This window comes from Sceloporus occidentalis, unplaced genomic scaffold, assembly GCF_023333645.1.
Source record: "Sceloporus occidentalis isolate IW3139 unplaced genomic scaffold, rSceOcc1.0.p SCAF_2, whole genome shotgun sequence".
NCBI lineage: Eukaryota > Metazoa > Chordata > Lepidosauria > Squamata > Phrynosomatidae > Sceloporus > Sceloporus occidentalis.
Genome location: NW_028316982.1, coordinates 163,172,625 through 163,181,679, shown reverse-complemented (window position 1 = coordinate 163,181,679; position 9,055 = coordinate 163,172,625).

Below are 9,055 nucleotides of genomic sequence, written 5' to 3'. Positions count from 1 at the left end.
ACAAGAAATTCTAGTTCAAACCATTTAAATTCTTAGAAAAGCATTCATATGTCAATATATCCATATTGTTAGAGCAATCACCAACTTAATTCTGAAAACCCTGTTGATTGAATTTCACTGTTAGTAGTAAAATATTTTGTTGGTACGAAATATTGTATGGTCTTAATTCTGATCTCCTTGGAAGTTAAAATTCCAGACACTTAAAAAATATATCTTGAGAGCCAATTCTGAGAGAAATGTACCAACATTAGATAATTAATTGAAGGCACTCATTACTGGTATTTGTTGAAGGAAAATAGCCACTTTGAAAAAAATTAAGTAATTGCAACTGTCATTATCTTAATTTTAATCCTAATAAGTGCTATTATATTCTGATAATAAATAGATATAAAAGTAAAATAGCTGGTTATCCTAGCCTCTTCAAGAGCGATCCAGTGCATGATCATTTAGATTGCATTACATCTTTGTTTTGAAGTAGAAGTCAAATTCAAAGCTGTGGATTTTTCTGCCAGTCATTGGCCCCATACAGACTGCCAAAATAAAACTGCTTCGGGTCATTTTGTAGGTATGCTGTTTAAATGATGCATGTGTCCTGAGAGTCTGGAAGATGTGCTAAAGTTGTGCTCCAGTCCTTAGAACTGGATCGTGGCTTTGGCATGGCTTCTGGACTCTTAGGACACATGTAACATTTAAACAGCACACCTCCAGAGTGACCCGAAGCAGCTTTATTTTGGCCTGTCTGTATGAGGCCATTGTCCCTTAAACATGCGCTTTCTGCCATTGCCTGCTAAAAAAACAAAACCCTGCCATTTCTGTGGCCATATAATGTGCATGTGTGTTCATTCAGAGCCATAAAAAGACCACCTAATCCTAGCCTGAGCATTTGCTTCTGTGGCTACTATAACTCAGTGACAATAAAAATACTTCCCCCCCCTTCCTTGTTTCCAAACAATTGTGGGTGGCTTAATGTTGCCCTGACTCTCAATGGTAAGAAATTCTGCTTGTTATGGTGCTTGGGTTCACTACATTGTTAACACCTGCAGTTGCAACTACACTACATTGCACTGAATGCAGTTCTTCTTGGCTCTTTATAGTCCTTTTGCACAGAGCAGCCACTTTCAAACTGCCTTCCAGGAAACCCTTGGGTTCCTCAGAAGATTGTAAAGGACTCCTCTTTAATGAGAAAACCACCAGCAGTGGGTGACATTGGCTAAAACCTCTCACCATGATCTTCTTCTGTCATGCAATCAAAGACACCATGGGGAAGTCCAACCGGTCAGGCTGGAATTCTACGTGTGAAAGATAACAAATAATTGTCTGCAATTCTGGGGTACACACACCGTGGTTGCTCAACAAGTAAACAAAGTGTATTCCTTGAATACTGTACTTCTAAAGGCAAGTTGCCTTTATTTATAATCAGTTACTTCCAAGACTGTGCAAATTTGAAACCGATTACAAGTAACCAGTTACTTACAATTCATTTTTCCTAGTAGGAAGGTTATCACTGAGTTACCTGAGGATGCTAACTTAACTAGGGAAAACTTCAGTCTTTTTGCAGCATAACTGTTCCTTTTCCGTTGCCTTTAGAATGACTAGGGTGTGATCCCACCAAACAGCACATGGTTCAGGTGCCAGCTCACACTGTTCCTTCTGTTATTGAGGAATGCATGGGGAATAGTGCCAATCATCAACATGTATAGCTGGCTCCTACCTCTTCTTCTTGTGCCCTGCTGTGAGTGTTGATGCACTGACAAGATGGATGGGAAGAAAATGTGTTTTATACCACAGGCCAGTAGCCTGTAAGATTTCAGGTTTTTAGAAGTACCTAAAACACTAGGCCAAGAAACTGTAGGCTCCTGATGGATAAAAGAGAATAGCAACAGTGGTGAGGGAAGGGAAGGAAGAGCAAGGATGGTGGGAAGAAATGGCTGGCATTATATGCTGCCTCTTCTCCAAGTGTCTGGCCTCCAGGGTGTCCATAAAGCCAAGGCAACATGGGAGAGAGAAATTGACCAAGATCGCCTCCTCAGGCTATCTTGGGACTTTTATCCTGTTGTTTAGCAGCAATCATGTTATGGAAGCAAATTCTTTGTAATCATGCTATTATGCTACTTTGGCAATCCATGGTCTTGTGCTGACCCTTCCACACTGTCTCACTAACCCTACTTTTCTCCCCATGTATGCCCTGCCTACCACATGCATGCTTCTCAGTTTTTAAATGTTAATTGTGATTATGCAATTACAGCAAAATGATAAAATTGGGGGGGGGGGGAGAGGAAAGGAAAACCAAGTAAGAGCAACTTCATTCTAACTGAGAATAGCAATAGACAGGAACAGGGGAAGAGGATAATCACACTCACTCATGCCACATTACTGCTGGAATAATGGATCTGCAGTGGAAGGGATCTATTGCACCACAGGCTGTAGTGAAAAAGCAGCAATATTGAGAGCCATTGACAGGTTTTTCTTGTCAATGAAAAGGTGCACTTCACCAACAATTGAAATGCAAAGCAGCAACAAGAGAGACATGACATCATGTGATAAGTAATGGCCAAAGATGCTATTATGCTGCGGTAATTGTGATTTACCAATGATAAAGTCCTTGGCGCATTGAATTTATGAGCATGAAGGAAGCGATGCTGCTCATGTAATAAATGTTGTGGTAGTCTAGTACTGCAATAGGATCCTGGCATAACTATTCTAGTTACAGAAATTAAAGTTACCTTTTTTAAAAAAAACCCTGAAACTATAACAGAAACTAATTATTTTGGGGGAACTAACAATATTACTATACCTTATTGCTTTCTAAAAGTAACATTCAAGCTCTGAAAACTTGAAAGTTGCAGCCATAGAGTACCTGCACCAGGTATTATTCTACCCCCACCCATGGTGCAACTTCAGGTTCCTTGTGCTTGAATGACAGACTGAGAAACCTACTTGAACCAGTTCCCTGAGAATTCAGGTGCACATCCTATAGCATGCAACTCTGCAGGGCCAAACTACTGGATGAGATAATCTAGAATGTTCTCAGAAAACCAAAATCATTAAAGGCTAGCCTGCTGATCACACAGAGACTGAATTTCTTTTTCATTGTGTTACATTCTCAGAAAAAAAGCTCTTAAAGGGAGGAGGGAAAAGAAAGCTGGAATATGTCCATAACAGATAAAGCATAGCACCAGATCCACATATAATGACTAGTACAGATGCCCTTTCATATATTTAAAATTGCCATTCCATTGCCTCAAATGTAATTCACTGTATTTCCCCCTTGCTTCTACCCCTCCTCTGCCCAAAAGATATAATCCCAGAAGGGTTTTGACCAAACAAAAATGCTCTAATGATTGCAAATGGTTCAAATATTCTGTCCAGTGAGTTTAAGTTAAGTGATAAAAGTTTCATGTTAAAAGAAATAATAAGTGGAATCTCACACATATTATAGTAATTGTGAAAGCATCCAATTTACATGGAAATAATGCAAAATTCTGACCATGATGGTTTAAGTGAATCATTACATGCATCACTGATACATTTAGAAACCTGCAGCATGCCAGGTATGTTTCTTTTAGCATAATAAGTCTTGTAATGGAGCCTTTAAAAGCTTTAAATGTATAGTTAGATTAACCTTTCTATTCGAATTTTGATATCAAAAAAAGAGGCGATCATTAAAAAGCCAATTAAATCAATATCCATTTTCCCTTTATCAGTTTATATAGTTTTCCCGAAGGAACTATCATGCAAAGAAACATTATTTTATTTATTTGAATTGGAATGAAAATTGTTTTACTATGCCAATCTTTTCTATTTCTCAGTAGTATTTGGAAAGCACACTCCAGTCTGTTGTACAAGTACTGATTCAGTGCACTGGCATACTTTAGATGGTAGAATGTAATAAGTCTAACAGCAGTGTTTTACGTGTTTACTCAGATGTAAGCCCCGATGAATTCAAATGGGCTTACTCCTATGTAAGTTTGTATAGGTCAGGATTAATCTTTAAATAATTTGAAAAAATTTAGTTAGCCTTAGCAAGAATAGTAAAATACAAATGAGGATTTACATCTGCACAGAACTCCTGTGAATTTTCATCACGTTTAGAGACAGATATGGTTAAGAGACATGACTGATTCAGAAGAAGCTATTCAGTTCCATCCTCTTCCATCCCTATCACATAGCAAAGTTCTACCAAAGTTTCTGTCCGTTCCCATTTTAAAACATCCAAACCACACAAAGCCTTATATACAAAAGACAACCAAAACACGTGAATTACAATATTGTGACAACTATGGAACACTAGTGAAATGTATTTCAAGTCTGTGTAGTCTTTATCAAGTCCACATGAGACATGTTTGATCTCACCAGTATTCCAGAGTTGTTACATTTGAGACTTGGAGACATACCTTTGCCACTGTTGGTACTAGAGTTCATGATGGTTCAATGCAATTTTATATAAAATATTTACCAGTATTTGAATTGAAATATTTGATATTGGAGTTTGTGTGGTTGGGATGTAATATGCAGGATCATGAACTCTGAGTATTGCATCTTTGGATATTAAAATTTTGAAATCAGAAAATGTGTACAAGTAAATACAGTGTTTTTGTAAGAAACATCTGTTTTCCATTCTCTTTCTCTTTCACATACAAACACATATGTGTGTACAAACCAGCCTGAGTATTGTGTAATTCAAAAAATCACAATGTTGTGAAAACTGGTTTTAATAAACTATCACTTTATCGATCCTTCTAAGTAGAAAAGTGTTATGTGGGAGTATTAATATATTTTTGATGTAAGGCAACCCGTAAGGCATCTTCCTCATAATGATACTGGGTCCACTCTTACTCTCCAAACTGGCATACTGAGAATGTAGACTGAGTGGATTTGTGGAGTATTGAGCATAGGGTGAATGACCCATATGTTTGACTGATCAGACCATTACAGTAACCGATGCCTTGGTATAACTCTACACTGCAGGGAGCGGACTCAGCCTATATCCCCTACATGGCAATTTGGTCCATGCAAATTGGGAGACATAGGTAGAAATTACTACTTTCATTGCTACTAATATAAAAAGAATTAATATCTAAAATGAGAAATGTCTACCTAGAAGTTCCATTCTTTGACACAGTAAGGCTCAGCAACAGACTTCCTGGGATGCCAGCCCAAGCCCTCCACAGTGGACAGCTGGGCCTGTAAACCTCTTTTTAAATTTTCCACAATGCCTGAGAATGCATATCCATTCACTGTTCCAGTTTGGTGGGAACAGTCTCAGTTAATCCTCTGCCATCTCACTTTCTCATCTGCTTTTTAAAATGTCCCAGTATTTTCCCCCTTCTCTTAATTTTCCCATTGCCCTCAGATTAATTCAATGTCTGTAAACTGATTTTTAAAGTGCAAAAGTAGTTTGAACTCAACAATGGAGATTATCACATTGACTAATAATCTGACTGCTCCCCAATGGGAAACAGTCAGGTTGTGGATTTCTGGCAGGTATTATCGCTCCTAATTTGCCACCGATTCCTCTGGACGATTGCAATCCAGTGGCATCCTGGGTCCCAGGTGTGCTGCTAGGCCATTTTTCCAAGACGGGAGCTTGCTGTTTTGGAAAAATGGTCTCCTAAATCAACAGAGGATGGAAGGAATGGCATCTTGTTCTTCTCTGTAGATGCATGCAGTAGCAAACTACTGTAGCCCTTCGTAACTTGTTCCTTGTCATTAAAAAACATTTGCTATCTTGATTACATTCTGATGATGTGTCCCAGTTTTCATATGTGAAATGTTGGAGCCTATGAGAACAATATTACGTCTAATATTCCATTTTGGAAAATGGCAGCTCCCAGCATCCGCATCCTTTGAGAGTGCTTCAGTGACCACTTCTCTCTAAGCCCTTCATGGTGGATAGCTGGGCCTTCATTTTAATTTGCTGCAATGCTTGAGTGTGACACTACATCACCTATTCCAGGGTATTATAGGAAATGGCTGGTCCCACCATCCTTTGGGGTTGCTGCCACCATCACTACCAAGTAAGTCTGAGGAGGCCTGCTAGAATGGACATTTTGTCCCCAGGCCAGATGGCAGGGGGTGGCTGCAACGTGGTAAGTAAACTGCACTCTAGATATGCTCAGGAGTACTCATTTCATATGATATTAAAATAAAATCTCTGGGTGAGCTTTATTAAACCCTAAAATAAATTTAAGCCATACAGATGGACTTTCAGAAAATTCCTACCACCTAATACTGCTTTGATATTAGTTACATTTTACATCTCTGTAAAGAAATAAAGAGACCCTTTCATTATATGCTGTAACTGCTGTTTTTTTTTTAAAAAAAAATCAATCCTATAACCAAAAAGACTGAATTCTAAATTATTGTTGCACTTTTTCAATTACTTGTGAGGAATTTTGGACATTACCTTGGGTGTCCCTGAAAGGCAAATCACCATGCAATGCTCTTTTTACTCCTCTGCACATTCTTCCTCCGTGTGATGTGCAATTATCACACGGTTTGTCTTTCCTTTTCTCAGGGGAATGCAAAATAATACATATCCTAGAAACAGATTGAGATTAAATTTGGTCCTTTCCAATAGAGAGTTCAGATAGTTAAAGAGGGTCACAGAATCAATATGCTTGAGGAGACGGAGCCATTTCAGGGGTAAAAAAATCTCAAGCAGAATGTGCAGAGAAAGACAGATGCTCCCTGTTTCACCTTCAGCCCTCTGATACTGGCAGTAGTTGACACCCCTTCCCCCATTTTCCTTTGCATCTCCCCTTTCAGCCCATGCATCACAACAGCTCCTCAGAACAATTCAATATGGATTACTTGCCTCCTAGAGCCCATTAACTGTCCCATCACACTCACATCCATATGGTAAAGGGTGACCAATCTGTTCACATAGAGATTCTCCATTTTTTTTTAATGTTGTGTAAACAGTGGGTAAAGATTAATTTTGGTAGCATAAGTCCATGGATCTGAGCTTGCACATATGGTATCACTAAACTCTTTTCAGGATCCTGTAGAAGCAGCTAATTCAGTGATGGATGGGAATGGATGATGTACATAGTGTGCCAGCGATATAGACGCTGGCTGAGATAATATCTACATATGGACAAATATTGTTGATTTTGCTGTCTACAACATCTACAATAATAATAATAATAATAATAATAATAATAATAATAATAATAATGTCAAGTTCTTTTTCATGAGGGAGTATCCAACAGTGGTTTGATCAGGTGGATTAGCATAGTTAGAATCTGTGGCACTGAGTGGCACAATCAGTCAAACTACTGCTGCCCCTTCCCTCATGCTTAAAGAACCCACTCTGGAGGACTGACACACCCTCCAGTGCCTGCTTTCAGGTGAGACAAGATGCATATACACCTTTAAAAATACTCTTTTGCTGAGAAGGCTAAAGACCTTGTAAAACTATAAATCCCAAGATTTGGTTGGAGCAACAGTATTTGGTGTCAAACTGCATTATTTCTACAGTGTGGATGCACCCACAGAGACCAGCAAGGTGGTAGGGAGGAGAAGAAAATTCCACTGCAAACAGCAGCACAACACGGGATTGAGCCTATTGAATCTATGAAGAAATGCACTAATTTTGGTAGTTCAGTTTGTATAAAAACCAAAAATGAATTAACTTCTCAGCCATATGCACTAGCCAAGTTTGATTGGCACAACATGGAGATAACCATTTCTATCTGTCATATAATGTAAAAGACAAGGAGCCTGTCAGGGGTGTGGGGTCTGTGTATGGCGGGGTGGGGGGAGAGCTGCTGTGCTAATTCAGCACTATAAATATGGCTAAATACACAGGGATTCAAAGCCTTCTGTCTGGATCAGTGGATCTGTCAGTTTCAGTTTCTCATTTATCCCTACTTCTATGTGGCAGATGCTCCTAATGTTGTGATTTATGTGGCATGCCCTCATTGCATGACTCTTTCAGAGTGCAATGGACACTTGCCATTGATAGGCATACCTTTGCCAGCAGAAAAAGAAATACTCCACTGGTTTGGCTAAGCTTTCAACCTGTAAGATCAATATTTTAAAAAATTAGATCCATGACATCTACCAACTGAAACCATACGGAAAACAGTGGGTCTGGTTGGCACACATCGATGAGTTCAGGAGTTTGTAGTCAATAGAAGAAACAAGCATACAAGCTTTACAAGCTAAGGATTTTTTTTTTTTTTTTTTTTTTTTTTTTTTTTTTTTTGGTGGTAAAGAAGAAATGTATGTAATGGCAGAAATCAAATTAGAAGAGAAAAATTATTAGTCATGGCTATATATGCACCCACAGTAAATAAAGATAAATACTACAAAAAGCTACATCAAGAAATTCAGAATTATGATTAAGAAGAGATATTAATAGCAGGCAATTGGATGTAATGAGGGGTCATTTCTTAAAACAAGACACGGAAACTAAAAAAGCAGAGAGAGAAAAACCAGAGCATTAGTAATGAGATACAAAAAAAGAGAAAAAAAATTTAAAAGAGAACCCAAATCAAAAAACAAAATTGAAATTAAGAAATAGAAACAGAAATAGAAATCCTAAGGAAGCAACTAAAAGCAGAAATTACCAGAGAAATTGAGCTACAACATGTAGCTCCTCTCAGCACAACTGGATACAGCAGTTACAGCATCCTTTAATTCTGGTAGTGATGGCTGTGAGACGATGGCTTTAAAAGCAGCCAACCTAAGCTAGAAAGCCAAAGGACCAAACTTGCCACTGTACTTAACCGATACCCAGTACATCATTCATACAATCACAGGAGAGGACTAAGAGTAATCTGTGGGCTATTATGATTGTGCCAATGGTCCTTCAGAGAACAAACAAGAGTTTTAATTTGTCCCTCTATTCCTCTTATTTTGGTCTTGACTTGGGAAGTATTGGCTCATGTTTGGAATCTACAGACCGCCCCTTTTTGCACTAGATTGGGGCCACAGCAACCACACGCTGTAGCCCCAATCCAGCCTTTCCAGGGTGCAAAAAGGAGCTGCAAAAAGCAGCATCTTTTTGTGCCCTGGAAAGGGCACCATAGCTGTGTTGCTGTGGCTT